Below are 21,187 nucleotides of genomic sequence, written 5' to 3' on the forward strand. Positions count from 1 at the left end.
GAGGATAATGGAGATTGGAGAAGGTGAGGATATTGGAGATTGGAGAAGGCGAGGAAGTTGGAGATTGGAGAATGCGGGGAAGCTGGAGATTGGAGAAGGTGAGGATATTGGAGATTGGAGAATGCAAGGGAGTTGGAGATTGGAGAAGGTGAGGATATTTGAGAATGGAGAAGCTGAGGATATTGGAGATTGGAGGAGGTGAGGATATTGGGGATTGTAGAAGGTGAGGATATTGGAGATTGGGGAAGGTGAGGGTATTGGACATTGGAGAAGGTGAGGATATTAGAGATTGGAGAAGGTGGGGAAATTGGAGATTGGAGGTCAGGATGTTGGAGTTTGGAGAAGGTCAGGGTATTGGAGACTGGATAAGGTCAGGATATTGGAGATTGGAGAAGGTGAGGATGTTGCAGATTGGAGAAGGTGAGGATATTGGTGATTATAGAAGGTGAGGATGTTTGAGATTGGAGAAGGTGAGGATATTGGAGATTGGAGAAGGTGGGGATATTGGAGAAGGGCAGGATATTGGAGATTATAGAAGGTGAGCATGTTCGAAATTGGAGAAGGTGAGGATATTGGAGATTGGAGAAGGTCAGGATGTTGGAGATTGGAGAAGGTCAGGATATTGGAGATTGGAGAAGGTGAGGATATTGGAGATTATAGAAGGTGAGGATGTTGGAGATTGGAGAAGGTGAGGATATTGGAGATTGGAGAAGGTGGGGATATTGGAGAAGGTCAGGATATTGTAGATTATAGAAGGTGAGCATGTTCGAGATTGGAGAAGGTGAGGAGATTGGAGAAGGTCAGGATGTTGGAGATTGGAGAAGGTGAGGCTATTGGAGATTGGGGAAGGTGAGGATAATGTACTGGGGTGAAGGTGAGGATATTGGAGATTGGAGAAGGTGGGGATATTGGAGATTGGAGAAGGTCAGGATGTTGGAGATTGGAGAACGTCAGGATATTGGAGGTTGCAGAAGGTGAGGATATTGGAGATTGCAGAAGCTCAGAATATTGGAGACTGGAGAAGGTCAGTATATTGGAGATTGGAGAAGGTGAGGATGTTGCAGATTGGAGAAGGTCAGGAAATTGGAGATTGGAGAAGGTCAGGATATTGGAGATTGGGGAAGGTGAGGATATTATAGTGGGGTGAATGTGAGGATAATGGAGATTGGAGAAGGTCAGGATATTGGAGATTGGAGAAGGTCAGGATATTGGAGAAGCTGAGGATATTGGAGATTGGAGAAAGTGAAGATATTGGAGATTGGAGAAGGCGAGGATATTGGAGATTGGAGAAGGTGGGGATATTGCAGATTGGAGAAGGTGAGGATATTGGAGTGGGGAGAATGTGAGGATATTGGAGATTGGAGGAGGTCAGGATATTGGAGATTGGAAGAGGTCAGGATATTGGAGATTGGAGAAGGTCAGGATATTGGAGACTGGAGAAGGTGAGGATATTGGAGATTGGAGAAGGTCAGGATATTGGAGATTGGAGAAGGTCAGGATATTGGAGATTGGAGAAGGTGAGGATATTGGAGATTGGGGAAGGTGAGGATATTGGAGATTGGAGAAGGTGAGGATATTGGAGATTGGGAGAAGGTGAGGATATTGGAGATTGGAGGTGTTGAGGATATTGCAGATTGGAGAATGCTAGGAAATTGGAGATTGGAGAAGATGAGGATATTGTAGATTGGAGAAGGTGAGGAGATTGGAAATTGGAGAAGGTGAGGATATTGGAGATTGGAGAAGGTGAGGATATTGGAGATTGGAGAAGGCGAGGATATTGGAGATTGGAAAAGCTGAGGATATTGGAGATTGGAGAAGGTCAGGATATTGGAGAAGGTCAGGATATTGGAGATTGGAGAAGGTGAGGATGTTGCAGATTGGAGAAGGTCAGGATATTGGAGATTGGAGAAGGTGAGGATATTGGAGATTGGAGAAGGTGAGGATATTGGAGATTGGAGAAGGTGAGGATATTGGAGATTGGAGAAGGTGAGGATATTGGAGATTGGAGAAGGTCAGGATATTGGAGAAGGTCAGAATATTGGAGATTGGAGAAGGTGAGGATGTTGCAGATTGGAGGTCAGGATATTGGAGATTGGAGAAGGTGAGGATATTGGAGATGGGAGAAGGTGAGGATATGAGAGATTGGAGTATGCGAGGATAATGGAGATTGGAGAAGGTGAGGATATTGGAGATTGGAGAAGGTGAGGATATTGGAGATTGGGGAAGGTGAGGACATTGTACTGGGGTGAAGGTGAGGATGTTGGAGATTGGAGAAGGTGAAGATATTGGTGATTGGGGAAAGTGAGGATTTTGGAGATTGGAGGTGTTGCGGATATTGGAGATTGGAGAATGCAAGGAAATTGGAGATTGGAGAAGTTGAGGATATTGGAGACTGGAGAAGATGAGGATATTGTAGATTGGAGAAGGTGAGGATATTGGAGATTGGAGAAGGTGAGGATATTGGAGATTGGAGAAGGTGAGGATATTGGAGATTGGAGAAGGTGAGGATATTGGAGCTTGGAGAAGGTGAGGATATTGGAGCTTGGAGAAGGTGAGGATATTGGAGATTGGAGAAAGTGAGGATGTTGGAGATTTGGAGAAGGTGAGGATATTGGAGATTGGAGGTGTTGAGGATATTGGAGATTGGAGAATGCGAGGAAATTGGAGATTGGAGAAGGTGAGGGTATTGGAGATTGGGGAAGGTGAGGATATTGGAGTTTGGGGAAGGTGAGGATATTGTACTGGGATGAAGGTGAGGATATTGGAGATTGGAGAAGGTGAGGATATTGGAGATTGGAGAAGGTGAGGATATTGGAGATTGGAAAAGCTGAGGATATTGGAGATTGGAGAAGGTGAAGATATTGGAGATTGGCCAAGGTGAGGATATTGGAGATTGGAGAAGGTCAGGATATTGGAGATTGGAGAAGGTGGTCAGGATATTGGAGATTGGAGAATGCGAGGTAATTGGAGATTGGAGAAGGTGAGGAAATTGGAGATTGGAGAAGGTCAGGATATTGGAGATTGGAGAAGAAGGTCAGGATATTGGAGAAGTTGAGGATGTTGCAGATTGGAGAAGGTCAGGATATTGGAGATTGGAGAAGGTGGGGATATTGGAGATTGGAGAAGGTCAGGATATTGGAGACTGCAGAAGGTCAGGATATTGGAGTGCGGAGAAGGTGAGGATATTGGAGATTGGGGAATGTCAGGATATTGGAGAAGGTCAGGATGTTGGAGATTGGAGAAGGTGAGGATATTGGAGATTGGAGAAAGTGAGGATATTGGAGGTTGGAGAAGGTGAAGATATTGGGGCGGGGAGAAGGTGAGGATATTGGAGATTGGAGAAGCTGAGCATATTGGAGTGGGGTGAAGGTGAGGATATTGGAGTGGCGTGAACGTGAGGATATTGGAGATTGGAGAAGGTGAGGATACTGGAGCTTGGAGAAGGTCAGGATATTGGAGATTGGAGAAGGTCAGGATATTGGAGATTGGAGAAGGTCAGGATACTGGAGCTTGGAGAAGGTCAGGATATTGGAGACTGGAGAAGGTGAGGATATTGGACATTGGAGAAGGTCAGGATATTGGAGCTTGGAGTAGGTGAGGAGATTGGAGAAGGTGAGGATGTTGGAGATTGGGAGAAGGTGAGGATGTTGGAGATTGGAGAAGGTCAGGATATTTGAGAATGGAGGTGGTCAGGATATTGGAGATTGGAGAAGGTGTGGGTATTGGAGATTGGAGAAGGTGAGGATATTGGAGATTGGGGAAGGTGAGGATATTGTACTGGGGTGAAGGTGAGGATATTGGAAATTGGATAGGTGAGGATATTGGAGATTGTAGAAGGTGAGGATATTGGAGATTGGAGAATGTGAGGATATTGGAGATTGGAGAAGGTGAGGATATTGGAAATTGGAGCTGGTCAGGATATTGGAGATTGGAGAAGGTGAGGATATTGGAGATTGGAGAATGTCAGGATATTGGAGATTATAGAAGGTGAGGATGTTGGAGATTGGAGAAGGTGAGGATATTGGAGATTGGAGGAGGTGAGGATATTGGAAGTTGGAGGTCAGGATATTCGAGATTGGAGAAGGTGAGGATATTGTAGATTGGAGAGGATATTGGAGAGGTTGAGTATATTGGAGCGGGGAGAAGGTGAGAATATTGGAGATTGGAGAAGCTGAGGATATTGGAGAAGGTGAGGATAATGGAGGTTGGAGAAGGTGAGAATATTGAAGATTGGAGAAGGTGAGGATACTGGAGCTTGGAGAAGGTGAGGATATTGGTGATTGGGGAAGGTGAGGATATTGGAGCTTGGAGAAGGTGAGGATATTGGAGTCGGGAGAAGGTGAGGATATTGGAGATTGGGAGAAGGTGAGGATATTGGAGATTGGAGGTGGTCAGGATATTGGAGATTGGTGAAGGTCAGGATATTGGAGATTGGAGAAGGTCAGGATATTTGAGAATGGAGGTGGTCAGGATATTGGAGATTGGAGAAGGTGAGGGTGTTGGAGATTGGAGAAGGTGAGGCTTTTGAGATTGGAGAAGGTGAGGATATTGGAGATTGGAGAAGGTGAGGATATTGGTGATTGGAGAATGTGAGGATATTGGAGATTGGAGAAGGTGAGGATATTGGAGATTGGACAAGGTCAGGATATTGGAGATTGGAGAAGGTGAGAATATTGGAGATTGGAGAAGTTCAGGATATTGGAGAAAGGGGAAGGTGAGGATATTGGAGATTGGAGAAGGTGAGGATAATGGAGATTGGAGAAGGTGAGGGTATTGGCCATTGAAGATGATCAGGATATTGGAGATTGGAGAAGTTCAGGATATTGGAAATTGGAGGAGGTCAGGATATTGGAGATTGGAGAAAGGAGAGGGGATCGGAGAGGAGAGAGGATCAGAGAGGAGAGAGAATCAGAGAGGAGAGAGGAGGAGAGAGGAGAGAGGATCAGAGAGGAGAGAGGATTAGAGAGGAGAGGGGATCAGAGAGGAGAGGGGAACAGAGAGGAAAGGGGATCAGGGAGGAGAGGGATCAGGGAGGAGAGGGATCAGGGAGGAGAGGGATCAGGGAGGAGAGGGGATCAGAGAGGAGAGGATCAGAGAGGAGAGAGGATCAGAGGAGAGAGGATCAGAGAGGAGAGAGGATCAGAGAGGAGAGGGGATCAGAGAGGAGAGGGGATCAGAGAGGAGAGAGGATCAGAGAGGAGAGAGGAGAGAGGATCAGAGAGGAGAGAGGATCAGAAAGGAGAGAGGATAAGAGAGGAGAGAGGATCAGAGAGGAGAGAGGATCAGAGGAGAGAGGATCAGAGAGGAGAGAGGATCAGAGAGGAGAGCATCAGAGAGGTGAGGCGATCAGAGTAAAGAGCGGATCAGAGAGGAGAGAGGATCAGAGAAGAGAGGGGATCAGAGAGGAGAGGGGATCGGAGAGGAGAGGATCAGAGAGGAGAGAGGATCAGAGAGGAGAGAGGATCAGAGAGGAGAGAGGATCAGAGAGGAGAGGGGATCAGAGAGGAGAGGGGATCAGCGAGGAGAGGGGATCAAAGAGGAGAGGGGATCAGAGAAAAGAGCGGGTCAGAGAAAAGAGCGGGTCAGAGAGGAGGGAGGATCAGAGAGGAGAGGGGATCAGAGAGGAGAGGGGATCAGAGAGGAGAGGGGATCAGAGAGGAGAGGGGATCAGAGAGGAGAGGGGATCAGAGAGGAGTGGGGATCAGAGAGAGAGGATCGGAGAGGAGAGAGGATCAGAGAGGAGAGGGGTTCAGATAGGAGAGGGGATCAGAGAGGAGAGGGGATCAGAGAGGAGAGGGGATCAGAGAGGAGAGGGGATCAGAGAGGAGAGAGGATCAGAGAGGAGAGAGGATCAGAGAGGAGAGAGGATCTGAGAGGAGAGGGGATCAGAGAGGAGAGAGGATCAGAGAGGAGAGGGGATCAGAGAGGAGAGAGGATCTGAGAGGAGAGGGGATCAGAGAGGAGAGGGGATCAGAGAGGAGAGAGGATCAGAGAGGAGAGAGGATCAGAGAGGAGAGAGGATCAGAGAGGAGAGGGGTTCAGATAGGAGAGGGGATCAGAGAGGAGAGGGGATCAGAGAGGAGAGGGGATCAGAGAGGAGAGGGGATCAGAGAGGAGAGGGGATCAGAGAGGAGAGGGGTTCAGAGAGGAGAGGGGATCAGAGAGGAGAGGGGATCAGAGAGGAGAGAGGATCTGAGAGGAGAGGGGATCAGAGAGGAGAGGGGATCAGAGAGGAGAGAGGATCAGAGAGGAGAGGGGATCAGAGAGGAGAGAGGATCTGAGAGGAGAGGGGATCAGAGAGGAGAGGGGATCAGAGAGGAGAGAGGATCAGAGAGGAGAGAGGATCAGAGAGGAGAGAGGATCAGAGAGGAGAGGGGTTCAGATAGGAGAGGGGATCAGAGAGGAGAGGGGATCAGAGAGGAGAGGGGATCAGAGAGGAGAGGGGATCAGAGAGGAGAGAGGATCAGAGAGGAGAGAGGATCAGAGAGGAGAGAGGATCTGAGAGGAGAGGGGATCAGAGAGGAGAGGGGATCAGAGAGGAGAGAGGATCAGAGAGGAGAGAGGATCAGAGAGGAGAGGGGATCAGAGAGGAAATGGGATCAGGGAGTAGAGGGGAACAGGGAGGAGAAGGGATCAGAGAGGAGAGGATCAGAGAGGAGAGGATCAGAGGAGAGGGGATCAGAAAGGAGAGAGAATCAGAGAGGAGAGAGGATCAGAGAGAGAGGATCTGAGAGGAGAGAGGATCTGAGAGGAGAGAGGATCTGAGAGGAGAGGGGATCAGAGAGGAAGAGGGGATCAGAGAGGAGAGGGGATCAGAGAGGAGAGGGGATCAGAGAGGAGAGGGTATCAGAGAGGAGAGGGTATCAGAGAGGAGAGGGTATCAGAGAGGAGAGGGGATCAGAGAGGAGAGGATCAAAGAGGAGAGAGGATCAGAGAGGAGAGGGGATCAGAGAGGAGAGGGGATCAGAGAGGAGAGAGGCTCAGAGAGGGGCGAGGATCAGAGAGGAGAGGGGATCAGAGAGGAGAGGGGATCAGAGAGGAGAGGGGATCAGAGAGGAGAGAGGATCAGAGAGAGAGGATCGGAGAGGAGAGAGGATCAGAGAGGAGAGAGGATCAGAGCGGAGAGGGGATCAGAGAGGAGAGAGGATCAGAGAGGAGAGGGGATCCGATAGGAGAGGGGATCACAGAGGAGAGGGGATCAGAGAGGAGAGAGGATCAGAGAGGCGAGAGGATCAGAGAGGAGAGGGGATCAGTGCGGAGAGGGGATCAGAGAGGAGTGGGGATCGGAGAGGAGAGAGGATCAGAGAGGAGAGGGGATCAGAGAGGAGAGGGGATCAGAGAGGAGAGAGGATCAGAGAGGAGAGGGGATCAGAGAGGAGAGGGGATCACAGAGGAGAGGGGATCAGAGAAAAGAGCGGATCAGAGAGGAGGGAGGGTCATAGAGGAGAGGGGATCAGAGACGAGAGAGGATCAGAGAGGGGCGAGGATCAGAGAGGAGAGGGGATCAGGGAGGAGAGGGGATCAGAGAGGAGAGAGGATCAGATAGAGAGAGGATCAGAGAGGAGAAGGGATCAGAGAGGAGTGGGGATCAGAGAGGAGAGAGGATCAGAGAGGAAAGGATCAGAGAGGAGAGGAAAGGATCAGAGAGGAGAGGGGATCAGAGAGGAGAGGGGATCAGAGAGGAGAGGGGATCAGAGAGGAGGGGGATCAGAGAAAAGAGCGGATCCGAGAGGAGAGAGGATCAGAGAGGAGAGAGGATCAGAGAGGAGAGAGGATCAGAGAGGAAAGGATCAGAGAGGAGAGGGGATCAGAGAGGAGAGGGGATCAGAGATGAGAGAGGATCAGAGAGGAGAGGGGATCAGAGAGGAGAGATGATCAGAGAGGAGAGGGGATCAGAGAGGAGAGAGGATCAGAGAGGAGAGGGGATCAGAGAGGAGAGGGGATCAGAGAGGAGAGGAGATCAGAGAGGAGAGGGGATCAGAGAGGAGAGAGGATCAGAGAGGAGAGAGGATCAGAGAGGAGAGGGGATCAGAGAGGAAAGATGATCAGAGAGGAGAGGGGATCAGAGAGGAGAGGGGATCAGAGAGGAGAGGGGATCAGAGAGGAGAGGAGATCAGAGAGGAGAGGGGATCAGAGAGGAGAGAGGATCAGAGAGGAGAGAGGATCAGAGAGGAGAGAGGATCAGAGGAGAGGATCAGAGAGGAGAGGGGATCAGAGAGAAGAGATGATCAGAGAGGAGAGGGGATCAGAGAGGAGAGGGGATCAGAGAGGAGAGAGGATCAGAGAGGAGAGGGGATCAGAGAGGAGAGATGATCAGAGAGGAGAGGGGATCAGAGGGGAGAGAGGATCAGAGAGGAGAGAGGATCAGAGAGAGGGGATCAGAGAGGAGAGGGGATCAGAGGGGAAGAGAGGCTCAGAGAGGAGAGGATCAGAGAGGATCAGGTTTCAGTCCCACCTCCATCAACTTCTGGCCAACCCACGCTATTTTCCCTTGATTAACCTTGTTAAGACCACCCAGCGGGTTTAGCAGGCGAATTAAGGGAAAGCCGGTTACAGAGAATGTCAACGTATGACGTTTCATCTGTCAAAAATCTTTGACAGGTGAATTGTCATCGTTTGACAGCTCTGTGAAGCTGTCAAACAGTGACATTCTCTGTAGTTTGATGAGTTCTTGAATTCAAGACCTCATCAAACCTTTTTTTTTGCAGAAATTAGATGGTTGTTCTTGTGTCCGTGTATAATAAGACACAGACAGCAGGAGAACGGTACAACAGCTGTTTACTAAACGTGGCTCACACTGGAACTAGTCTGTACAGATTACTACTCAGTGCTATATACAGGTGTGGTCAGTGCCGGTCCTGCTGTATACATGAGCTGTAAAAGATAGTTCCCCCCTAAAAAGGTATATACAATACAATTCCTCCCCTTTTAGATTAACAGTACCATAACACTCATTTAACAATTAAATATCAAACTAATTACAATTAACACTTTTAACATGCAACATTAGCTGAAAATAGTCTATTTATATATTCAGTCTTTGGGGAGCCTTCCTGATCCTTTCTGGATAGCGCCTTTCCCGAGCGTCTTGCTCTTGGTGCGGAGGCGATTCTGGCCCCCTGTCGTCGGTTGGTTCATCAGTTTTCGATGCTACTGTTTCTGGGGTAGATGCGACCTGTACATCGGGTTCATCAGCAGGTACGTATGGGCGAGGCATGGGGTTGACTTGTTCCTGTGACTCTAGGATCTGGTCAGCATGGCGTCTCACGATGCTCTCCCCAACGTCCACTGTTTACATTAGTGGGCCCTGCCGTGTGCATATCATTCCTGGCTGCCATTTTTCTGTTCGGTAGTCGTGGGCCAAGACTGGTTGCCCTACATTGAAGCTCCTTGTTGGCTTCTCATGGATGTGCTGGAATTGCTTACTCTCAACATCTCTTCGTACGTTTGGTCTGAGCAAATCCAGGCGAGATCTTAACCTTCGGTTAAAGAACATCATGGCTGGGGCCTGATTGGTGACTGCATGTGTTGCATTCCGGTAGGCGAACAGGAAATTGTCCACCTTGTGCTGCAGCGGAATGTTGTCATTGTACATAGCCTTTATTGCCTTCTTAAAGGTTTGTACGAACCTCTCAGCCAATCCATTTGTGGCTGGATGATACGGGGCAGATGTGTAATGCCTTACCCCATTCTTTTTCAAGAACCTCCGGAACTCTTCGGACACAAACTGTGGTCCGTTGTCGGAGCAAATCTGTTCTGGCAAGCCATTCCTGGCAAAAATGGTCCGTAGGACTGCAATAGTTTTCTCCATGGTGGTGGAGGACATATTGATGACCTGAGGCCATTTTGAGTGCGCATCCACGGCTATTAAAAACATTGAGTCCATGAATGGACCAGCAAAATCAATATGCACCCGTTGCGATGGAGATGAGGGCCACTCCCATGGGTGTAGAGGGGCCTGTGGTGGTGCATTTTGGACTTTCAAGCATCCTGAGCAGCTCTTGGTCAGGTCCTTGATTTGTTTATCGATTCCCGGCCACCACACATAAGCCTTGGCTAGGCTTTTCATTTTTACCCCTCCCAGATGACCCTCATGAAGCTCATTGAGCACTCTATCCCTTAACTTGGGTGGAATTACCACTCGGGATCCACGCATCAAGGTCCCCCGGCACACTGACAGCTGGTCTCTCCTTGTCGAGAATGCTGGCAACAGTGAGTCGCCATGTGCTGGCCATCCCTTCACCGTCAAATCATATACCCGAGACAGTGTCGGGTCATTTCGGGTTTCCTTTTCGATACAAGCGTTAGTTACTGGTAGGTATTCAACTATAATCGAATGGAATATTTCGACAGGATCCACTGCTGGTGCTTCCTCCGCAGTAGGCAGTGGCAGGCATGATAGCCCATCAGCATTTGCATGCTGTTTCGTGCCCTTATATTCAATCGCATAGTGGTGCACCCCTAGAAAAAGTGACCATCTTTGTAGTCGTTGCGCAGTCATCACCGGAACGCCCTTCTTCGGATTAAAAATGGAGAGAAGAGGCTGGTGATCAGTCAGCAAGGTGAATTTCTGCCCGTGCAGATAGTGATTGAAATTTTTCACTCCCCACGCTAGGCTGAGGGCCTCCCTGTCAATCTGGGCGTAGTTACGCTCGGCTGAGGTTAGTGATCGTGACGCAAAGGCTATTGGCCCCTCTGAGCCATCTGAGAATTTGTGCGACAGCACCGCTCCAATGCCGTAGGGTGACACATCACATGCCAACCGAATTGGTAATGCCGGGTTGTAATGGGCCAATACCTCTTTCGATGTGATTAGTGTTTTGCTCTTCTGGAAAGCTCGTCTCCATTCGTCACTACACTTCCATGGCACCCCAGTTTGCAGTAGGGTGTTCAGTGGGTGTAGTATTGTAGACAAATTTGGCAAGAACTTATGGTAGTAGTTTACCAGCCCGAGGAACGGCCTCAGTTGTGACACATTTTCCGGTGCTGGAGCCTTGACTACTGCCTCAATCTTCTCTGGGGACTTATGTAACCCCTCTTTATCGATAATGTGGCCACAATACGAGATCTGTTTTCTAAAAAACTCGCATTTGGGGCGGTTAGCTCGGAGCCCATATTCCTGCAATCTAGTGATTGGCAAGGTGCTCCAGGTTGGCAAGGTGATCACTGTCATTTTCGCCCGTGACCAGGATGTCGTCCAAATAACACTGGGTCCCTGGGATCCCTTGCAGGACTTGTTCCATTGCCCTCTGCCAAATAGCCGGAGCTGATGCTACCCCGAATACCAGCCGGTTGTATTGGTAGAGACCTTTATGGGTGTTGATTGTGAGGTATTTTTTTGATGCTTCTTCTACCCCCATTTGCAGATACGCCTGGGCCATATCAATCTTAGTGAAGCGTTTCCCTCCAGATAGCGAGGCGAAAATATCTTCAATCCGCGGAAGTGGATATTGTACGGTGTGAAGGATCGGGTTCACTGTTACCTTAAAGTGCCCACAGATGCGAACCTTCCTTGGTTCCCCAGGCATGCTGCTCAACGACTTTTTCATCACAGGGACAATGGGTGTAGCCCACTCGCTCCAGTCTACCTTGGACAGTACACCTGAACATTCTAGACTCTCCAGCTCTGCTTCGACGGCTGGGCGGATCGCATAAGGTACCGGTCTGGCCTTAAAAAATTTTGGGCTTGCGTTTTCTTCAATTTTAATCGTCGCTGTCATGCCTTTTAGTGTTCCGAGTCCTTGCTGGAACACTTCTTTCGCGTCAGTTAGGATCTTTGACAGTCGCCCAGGTGTGATGTCGTCATCCTTTTTGTCAGCCACAGTCAGTGCCTGTATGGAATGGCAATCCAGTTGTATTTTCCGGACCCATTCAAGTCCCAGTAATGGTGGTCCTCCATCTTGCAATACATACAGGTCTAGTTTTGGTGTTTCCTTACCGTTATATATAACGGTCACCCTTATTTTTCCTTTGGGGTAGACTTTTTGCCCCGTGTACGTCTTCAAAATAATTTTTGTGTCTCTCAAGGGTATGTGTGAAAATAGCCGCTCGTAGTCCCGTCGGTTTATGACTGTTAGGGCTGATCCTGTGTCCAATTCCATCTTTAGCTGGACTCCTGCTATCTTGAGAGTGACCCAAATGGTTCAGTGATCCTCCGTTGTGATCACATTATGTAGTTTCAGACAACTCAGTTCCCTGCTTTCGGAGTCGTTATCACTCTTTTGTTCATCTGAACTATTCTCCGTCATCTTATGTACCTTCTTGTACTTTACTCTGGTAGGTTTCTTATTGCTGGTTTTCTTTCCCGACCTGCAGGCTCGTGCAATGTGTCCTACTTTTCCACACTGTCTGCACACTTTGTCTTTGAACCAGCAATCATTCTGGTCATGTGTTGTTCTGCCGCAGCGATTGCACTTCTCTGTTCCATATGACATTTCGTTTGTGCCATATTCTTGCGGTCTCTGTTGTATCTCTGCAGTGCCCCGTGCTGCTGCTTCATATGATACCGCAATGCTGAAAGCCTTTGCCAGCGTAAGGTCCTTTTCAGATAAAAGCCGTTTCTGGGTTCATTCACTTTGAAGCCCACACACAAACTTGTCCCTTAAGGTATCTGCCAGTCTCGCTCCAAACTGGCAGTGTTTCGATAGTTTGCGCAGTTCTGTTAAATAATCAGCATTGCTTTCATCCTTATGCTGGTTCCGTTTGTGAAACTTGAATCTTTCTGCTATCAGCAGCGGTGTGGGGTTTAAATGTTCCTGTAGTATCGTTACTATGTCTTCAAAACTCTTTTCCATTGGCTTCGTTGGGGTTACTAGATTTCGTAATAAACCATACGTCTTTGCACCCATTAAATTTAACAATACCAACGCTTTCTTGTCATCTGACACCTCATTTGCCTTGCAGTATACCTCTATTCGTTCGACATATGCAGTCCAATCTTCAACTTCATTGTCAAATGCGGTGATACTGCCATGCTTCGGCATTTTGGGTGTGGTTTAAAATGGCGTCTCCCAATCACTTAAAATGGCGTCTCCCGCGCTTTCCTTCCTCCCCCGCTGCTGCCAACGCCGCTCCCGGCGGTTCTCGTGGCAATGGCGATGCCCTGTAGGTTTCGCGCGCTTCTCCTGCACTGCTGCCAATGCCGCTCACGGCGGTCCTCGCGGCAATGGCGGCGCCTCGCGGGTTTCTGTGCGTCTCTCTCTCCCTCTCTCCGACGCTGCTCGGCCCCTGAACACTGGCTGCGCCCTGTGCGCTCTGCCCTCTCTCTCTCCCTCATCGACGCTGCTCGGCCCTTTGCTGTGCCGCTTGGTCGGGCCCTAGCCCGCCGCTGTCCGGGAAGGGTCTGCGCACTACCTGTTGCCAGCCCGTTTTGCTGGACCACCTCGACTGGAAAGCCAAGCCTGGCTCTCGACAGCCTCCCCCACAATTCTCGAGTCTCTGCTGGATGACTGGGCGGTTGCCCGTGGTTGATGCCCGAGTCTCTGGCCTTGACCTCCAATCCACTGATCTCCAGGAACAAATCCCCGGGAGGTGATGCAGAGTTGCAGGTAGGTTCGAACTTGCCTTGTCCCAATGTTGTGTCCGTGTATAATAAGACACAGACTGCAGGAGAACGGTACAACAGGTGTTTACTAAACGTGGCTCACACTGGAACTGGTCTGTAGAGATTACTACTCAATGCTATATACAGGTGTGGTCACTGCCGGTACTGCAGTATACATGAGCTGTAAAAGATAGTTCCCCCCTTAAAGGTATATACATTACAGTTGTTGCATTGGAGAATGCAATGGCCATCTGTCATCTCTGTCGGTGAGATGTGAGACTCTCCGCATCCCCACCGATTGAAGCCTGCAGAAGAAACAAAGGAGGGGGAGCCCTGATAATAAAGGATGGGATAAAGGCGGTAGAGAGAAAGTATTTTATCTCCAAAAATCAAGAAGTAGAATCAATTTGGGTGGAGCTAAGAAACAGCAAAGGGCAGAAAACATTGGTGGGAGTTGTTTATAGGCCCCCAAACAGTAGTTGTAATGTAGGGCGGAATATAAATCAGGAAATTAGAGGCACATGTAACAAGGGTAATACAGTAATCATGGGTGTTGAATCCGTGTGTTAATGGAGACACGGAATGCAGGAGTTGATTTAACAAGTGTTTACTGAACAAAGTCTGGAGGTGAACTAACTATACAAGACGCTATACAGGCTTATATACCCGAGTGGTCACTACCGGTACTACAGTACACAGGGGCTTCAAAAAAACATAGTTCCTCTTAAAAGGTACATACACTACAATTCCTCCCCTTTTAGATAAATAGTACATAACATTTTAAGTAATCATTAAATAACATTTTTACAAGAACAATAATCTAGACATTTGCTGAAGTTAATCAATTACAAATTCAGTCTCTCTGGAGGCTTCCTGACTTGGTCCGGATAATGCCTCGGTGTAGTAGGTTCTTTTGGCAAGGTCGATTCGGCTTGAATGCCAGTGTCGGGTTCATCTGGTTCCAGTATCACCGGATCGGAGGTAGATACTATGGGTATCTCTGCTTCATCACTAGGCGTATAGAGTTGTGGTGTAGGTTGTCCCTTTTCGGATGACTCTATGATCTGGTCAGCATGGCGCCTTATTATGCTTTCTCCTATGTCCACGGTATACATCAGCGGTCCTAGTCGTGTGCAAATAGTTCCAGGCTGCCATTTCTCGGTATGGTAGTCCCGTGCCAAAACTTGTTGACCTATCTGGAAGGTTTTAGTTGGCCTTTCATTCATGATTTGAAATGCCGGTTCTCTACGTCCCTTCTGATGTTTGGCTTGATCAAATCCAGCCGGCATCTTAGTCTTCTATTGAAAAACATCATGGCGGGGGTTTGGTTTGTAACCACGTGTTGCATTCCTGTACGCAAACAAGAAGTTATCTACCTTATGTTGTAGATTTATGTCTTCATTACCCATGGCCTTTATGGCCTTCTTGAAGGTCTGGACAAACCTTTCAGCTAATCCATTGGTGGCGGGATGGTATGGGGCGGACGTGTAGTGCTTAACCCCATTGTTTTTTTAAGAACTTCCTGAATTCTTCGGATACAAATTGCGGTCCATTATCAGAACAGATCTGTTCAGGCAGCCCATTCCTGGCGAATATGGTCCTTAATACTGTGACGGTTTTTCCCGTGGTGGTGGAGGACATCTTTATTACCTCCGGCCACTTGGAGTGTGCATCCACCGCGATTAAGAACATCGAGTCCATAAATGGACCAGCAAAGTCGATATGTACCCTTTGCCATGGAGATGAGGGCCACTCCCATGGATGTAGAGGGGCTTGTGGTGGGGCGTTTTGGACCTTCTGGCATCCTAGACAGCTCTTGGTCATTTCTTCGATGTCTCCATCGATACCTGGCCACCACACAAACGCTCTGGCTAAGTTCGTCATTTTCACTCCACCCAGATGCCACTCGTGAAGCTCCTTTAGCACTTTATCCTGGAGTTTGGGTGGAATCACCACTCTGGATCCACACATCAAGGTTCCTCTGCACACTGACAGCTGTTCTCTTCTTTGCGAGAATGCTGGCAACAGTGGTTCGCCATGTGCTGGCCATCCCTTCACCGTTAAATCGTAGACTCATGAGAGAGTCGGGTCATTTCTTGTTTCCTTTTCAATGGTAGAATTTGTCACTGGTAGACATTCCACTATGGTCGAGTGGAACATCTCCACGTTGGCAACGGTAGGCGCGATAACCCGTCAGCATTCCCATGCTGTTTTGTTCCTTTGTATTCTATGTCATATTGGTGTGCCCCTAGGAAAAGGGACCACCTCTGTAGCCTTTGCGCTGTCATAATGGGAACGCCCTTTTTAGGGTTGAATATGGAGATGAGGGGTTGATGGTCAGTCAACAAGGTAAATTTTTGTCTGTGTAGGTAATGGTTGAATTTCTTCACCCCCCACACCAGGCTGAGTGCCTCCCTGTCGATCTGGGCATAGTTACGCTCAGCTGAGTTCAATGAGCGTGACGCAAAAGCTATCGGCCGCTCCGAGCCATCAGGGAATCTATGCAATAATACTGCTCCCACGCCGTAAGGGGATGCATCGCACGCCAGTCTGATTGGCAGTGATGGGTTGTAATGAGCCAACACTTCCTTGGATGTGATCAAGCCTTTGCATTTATGGAAGGCCCGTTTACAGTCTTCGCTCCATTTCCAAATTACTCCCATTTGTAGCAGTGCATTAAGAGGGTGCAGAACCGTTGACAAGTTCGGTAAAAATTTATGATAGTAATTTATTAATCCCAGGAACGACCTTAATTGTGAGACATTTTCAGGCGCTGGGGCTTTTACGACCGCTTCAATTTTTTCAGGTGACTTATGCAACCCTTCTTCGTTAATGACATGGCCACAATATGATATGGGCAGCACGGTGGCATAGTGGTTAGCACTGTTGCCTCACAGCGCCAGGGACCCGGGTTCGAATCCGGCCTCGGGCGACTGTCTGTGTGGAGTTTGCACATTCTCCCCGTGTTTGCGTGGGTTTCCTCCGGGTGCTCCGGTTTCCTCCCACAGTCCAAAGATGTGCAGGTTAGGTTGATTGGCTATGATTAAAAAAAAAAATTGACCCTTAGTGTTAGGGGGGTTAAATACGTGGGGTTACGGGGATAGGGTGGGATATGTGTTGGTGTAGGGGTTACGGGGATCGGGTGGGATATGTGTCGGTGCAGGCTCGATGGGCCGAAACGGCCTCTATCTGCACTGTGGGGTTTCTGTGATTCTGTGATTCTGTGATATTTGTTTCTGGAAAAATTCGCACTTGGGGCGATTTGCTCGTAGGCCCCGTTCTCTCAGCCTCGTGAGCACCTTCTCCAAATTGGCAAGGTGCTCGTTGTCGTTTTCTCCTGTTACAAGGACGTCGTCTAGGTAGCATCGAGTCCCCGGAATCCCTTGCAGGACTTGCTCCATAGCTCTTTGCCAGATAGCTGGAGCTGATGCTACTCCGAAAACCAGTCGATTGTACTGGTACAGGCCTTTGTGTGTGTTTATCGTGAGATACTTTTTGGAGGCCTCCTCAACCTCCATCTGTAGATATGCCTGTGCCAAGTCAATTTTGGTGAAACGTTTCCCTCCGGATAGTGAGGCGAAAATATCTTCTATCCTCGGAAGAGGATACTGTACCGTGTGAAGAACCGGGTTTACAGTCACCTTGAAGTCCCCACAGATGCGAATTTTTCTCTGTTCTTCAGATTTATCATTATTCAACGTTTTCTTCATGACCGGGACGATGGGTGTTGCCCACTCGCTCCAATCTACCTTGGATAACACGCCTGCTTTTTCCAAATTCTCCAGCTCTGCCTCGACTGCTGGACGAATTGTGTATGGCACCGGCCTTGCCTTAAAAAACTTGGGAATTGCCGCATCTTCCACTTTTATTGAGGCGGTGGCGCCTTTCAGGGTTCCTAGTTCCTGTTGAAACACTTCTTTGGCGTTAGCCAAGATTTCTTTTAATCGTCCAGGTATAACGTCATCATCATTTTTTTTCTTACTGGTCACCGTCAGTGCCTGAATGGAGTGCCAGTCTAAACGTATCTTTCTGATCCATTCACGTCCCAACAACGGTGGACCACCATCTTACAGAACGTATAAATACAACTTCTGTATTTCCTTGCCGTTGTATACAACAGGCACCCTTATTTTTCCTCTGGGGTATACTTTCTGCCCTGTATATGTCTTCAAGATAATGGATGTGTCTTTCAAAGGTATATGCGGAAATAGCCGCTCGTAATCCCGTCGACTTATGACGGTCAGAGCTGATCCTGTATCTAGCTCCATTTTAACTGGGGACCCCGCTATCGTGAGGGTAACCCAAATGGTCTGGTAATCTTCTTTGGCAATTACATAATGTAATTTGAGACAGCTTAGTCTCTTGTTTCCGGAGTCGCTATCGCTCTTCTGGTCTTCGGAGCTACTGTCCGTCATCATTTGTACCTTTCTGTACTTTTCCTTATTGACCTTTTTACTGTCAGCGGATTTTTTTCCAGATCTGCATACACGTGCAATGTGTCCCATCTTTCCGCATTGCCTGCATGCTTTGTCCTTGAACCAGCAGTCCCTCTGGTCATGGGTGGATCTGCCGCAGTGATAACATCTCTCGAAACCCCGTGTCATTTCATGGGTGCCGAAGTCCTGTGGCTTTTGCTGTATCTCTGCAGCTCCTCTTGCTGCTGCTTCGTATGATACAGCCACACTGAAAGCCTTGTCCAGTGTCAAATCTTTCTCAGAAAGTAGTCTTTTCTGTGTTCCTTCGCTTAGGAGACCGCAGACGAATTTGTCTCAGAGAATCTGCCAGTCCTGCCCCGAATTGGCAGTGCTTTGACAGCTTTCGTAATTCGGTGAGGTGATCAGCGTTACTTTCATTCTTGTGCTGATTCCTCCTGAAGAATTTGAATCGTTCCGCTATCAGCAGCGGTGTTGGGTTTAAGTGCTCCTGTAGGGTATCAACAATCTCCTTAAAATTCTTGTCCATCGGTTTGGCTGGAGTGACCAAGTTTCGTAACAGCCCGTATGTCCTTGCGCCCATCAGATTTAGAAGTACCGATGCCTTTTTATCATCCGCTATTTCATTCGCCTTGCAATATACCTCCACTCTTTCCACATATGTGGTCCAATCCTCTATATCACTATCGAAAGCAGTAATATTGCCAGTCTTAGGCATCCTGAAAATCAAAAATGGCGCCTCCCGCGCTTTTCCTTCTTCCCTGCCGAGTCAAGATGGCGCCTCCCGCGCTTTCCCGCCGCTGCCGCCAACGCTGTTCTCCGCGGTATTTCTATTTTTTTATTTACACATATATTTTAAACAGTTTCTCCGTCACTTGGGGAATTGTTCCCGTCGGACTCTCTGGGACTTTCCCCTCCCTCTGCTCGGTCCGAACGCCGACCTGCTTTGCAGCGCCGGCCGTCTCCTGAGTGCTCCACCCTCTGTCTCTGTTTGCTTCTGCTTTCCGACTCGCTGCCCGGCCCCGCTGCAGAGCCACCCGATCAGAGCCACAGCCCGCCGCCCAGGAAGGATCAGTGCACTACCTGCCACCAGCCTGTTTAGCTGGTGAAACCAGAGTTTTTTTTTCTTTGACCTTCGTCTGAGGAATCGATCTCCTTGAGGTGCTGCAGAATTGCAGGTAAGTTCGTTTCTAACTCGTCGCCACTGTTGAATCCGTGTGTTAATGGAGACATGGAATGCAGGAGTTGATTTAACAAGTGTTTACTGAACAAAGTCTGGAGGTGAACTAACTATACAAGACGCTATACAAGCTTATATACCCGAGTGGTCACTACCGGTACTACAGTACACAGGGGCTTCAAAAAAACATCGTTCCTCTTAAAGGTACATACACTACAATGGGGGACTTTAATCTACATATAGACTGGGCAAACCAAATTTTCAGTAATAGTGTGGAGGACGAATTCATGGAATGTATGCAAGATAGTTTTCTAGATCAGTATGTTGACGAACCAACTAGGGAACAGGCTATTTTAGATCGAGTATTGTGCAATGAGAAAGGGTTAATTAATAACCTAGTAGTAAAGGGGCCTTTAGGGAAGAGTGAACATAATATGATAGAATTTTATATTGAGTTTGAAAGTGATATAGTTAAATTCGAAACTAGAGTCTTAAATCTAAACAAAGCAAACTACGTAGGTATAAGGGGTGAGTTGGCTAAGGTAGATTGGGATATTACATTAAAAGGTATGACGGTAGACAAGCAATGGCTAGTATTTAAAGAATTAATACATAATTTACAACAAATATACATTCCTTTAAGGCACAAAAACCCCACAGGAAAAGTGGTCCAACCGTAACTATCAAGAGAAGTTAAAGATAGTATTAGATCAAAGGAAGAGGCTTATAATGTTTCCAAAAAGAGTAGTAAACCTGAGGATTGGGAGGATTTTTAGAATTCAGCAAAGGAGGACCAAGAAATTGATAAAGAAAGGGAAAATAGAATACGAGAGTAAAAGGGAATAGAGGGTTACGCTGATAGATTGAGATGAGGAAAGACGGGAGGAGGCTCGAGTGGAGGATAAACACCAGCATGGACTGGTTGGGCCGAATGGCCTGTTTATGTGCCCTATATCCTATGTAATCGTATGTAAACGCAGAGGAGAGAGAGCATGATGAGATGGAGGTTGAAATCACCGAGGATGAGAAGTCAGTCGGTACAGAGGCAGAGGGATGAAAGCAGAGAAGGTATCTCGGTGAGAAACTTGGCATGGTACTTGGGTGCGTGGTCGAGTACCAGGATTTAAAAGGAGAGGTGAGAGAGGTGGAACAAGAGGAGATGCTCAAAGAAGGAGTAGAGGGACAGACCAAGGTGAGATTTGGTAATTAGGTCCATACCGCCACTCCACCAACAGTTAGTGTGACAGTCGCAGTCCCGTTGTATTACGGACAACACTCGGACAGTTAGTGTGATGGTCACAGTCCCGTTGTATTACGGACAACACTTGGACAGTTAGTGTGACGGTCACAGTCCTGTTGCATTATGGACAACACTTGGACAGTTAGTGTGACGGTCACAGTCCTGTTGTATTATGGACAACACTCGGACAGTTAGTGTGACGGTCACAGTCCCGTTGTATTATGGACAACACTCGGACAGTTAGTGTGACGGTCACAGTCCTGTTGTATTATGGACAACACTTGGACAGTTAGTGTGACGGTCACAGTCCCGTTGTATTATGGACAACACTCGGACAGTTAGTGTGACGGTCACAGTCCTGTTGTATTATGGACAACACTCGGACAGTTAGTGTGACGGTCACAGTCCCGTTGTATTATGGACAACACTTGGACAGTTAGTGTGACGGTCACAGTCCCGTTGTATTATCGACAACACTTGGACAGTTAGTGTGACGGTCACAGTCCCGTTGTATTATCGACAACACTTGGACAGTTAATGTGACGGTCACAGTCCCGTTGTATTATGGACAACACTTGGACAGTTAGTGTGACGGTCACAGTCCTGTTGTATTATGGACAACACTCGGACAGTTAGTGTGACGGTCACAGTCCCGTTGTATTATGGACAACACTTGGACAGTTAGTGTGACGGTCACAGTCCCGTTGTATTATCGACAACACTTGGACAGTTAGTGTGACGGTCACAGTCCCGTTGTATTATGGACATAGCTTGGATGGTTTTGGTGAGTT

The 21,187-nt window shown here is 48.1% G+C and overlaps 1 protein-coding gene across 2 annotated transcripts in view; it reads right to left on the reverse strand.

Annotated features, from left to right (window-relative positions):
* Positions 1-21,187, reverse strand: part of LOC147105428 (uncharacterized) — a 233,887-nt gene that overhangs the window by 52,130 nt on the left and 160,570 nt on the right. The window lies entirely within an intron of this gene.

This window comes from Somniosus microcephalus, chromosome 18, assembly GCF_052327205.1.
Source record: "Somniosus microcephalus isolate GS21.2 chromosome 18, FLI_Smic_1.0, whole genome shotgun sequence".
NCBI classification, from domain to species: Eukaryota; Metazoa; Chordata; class Chondrichthyes; order Squaliformes; family Somniosidae; genus Somniosus; species Somniosus microcephalus.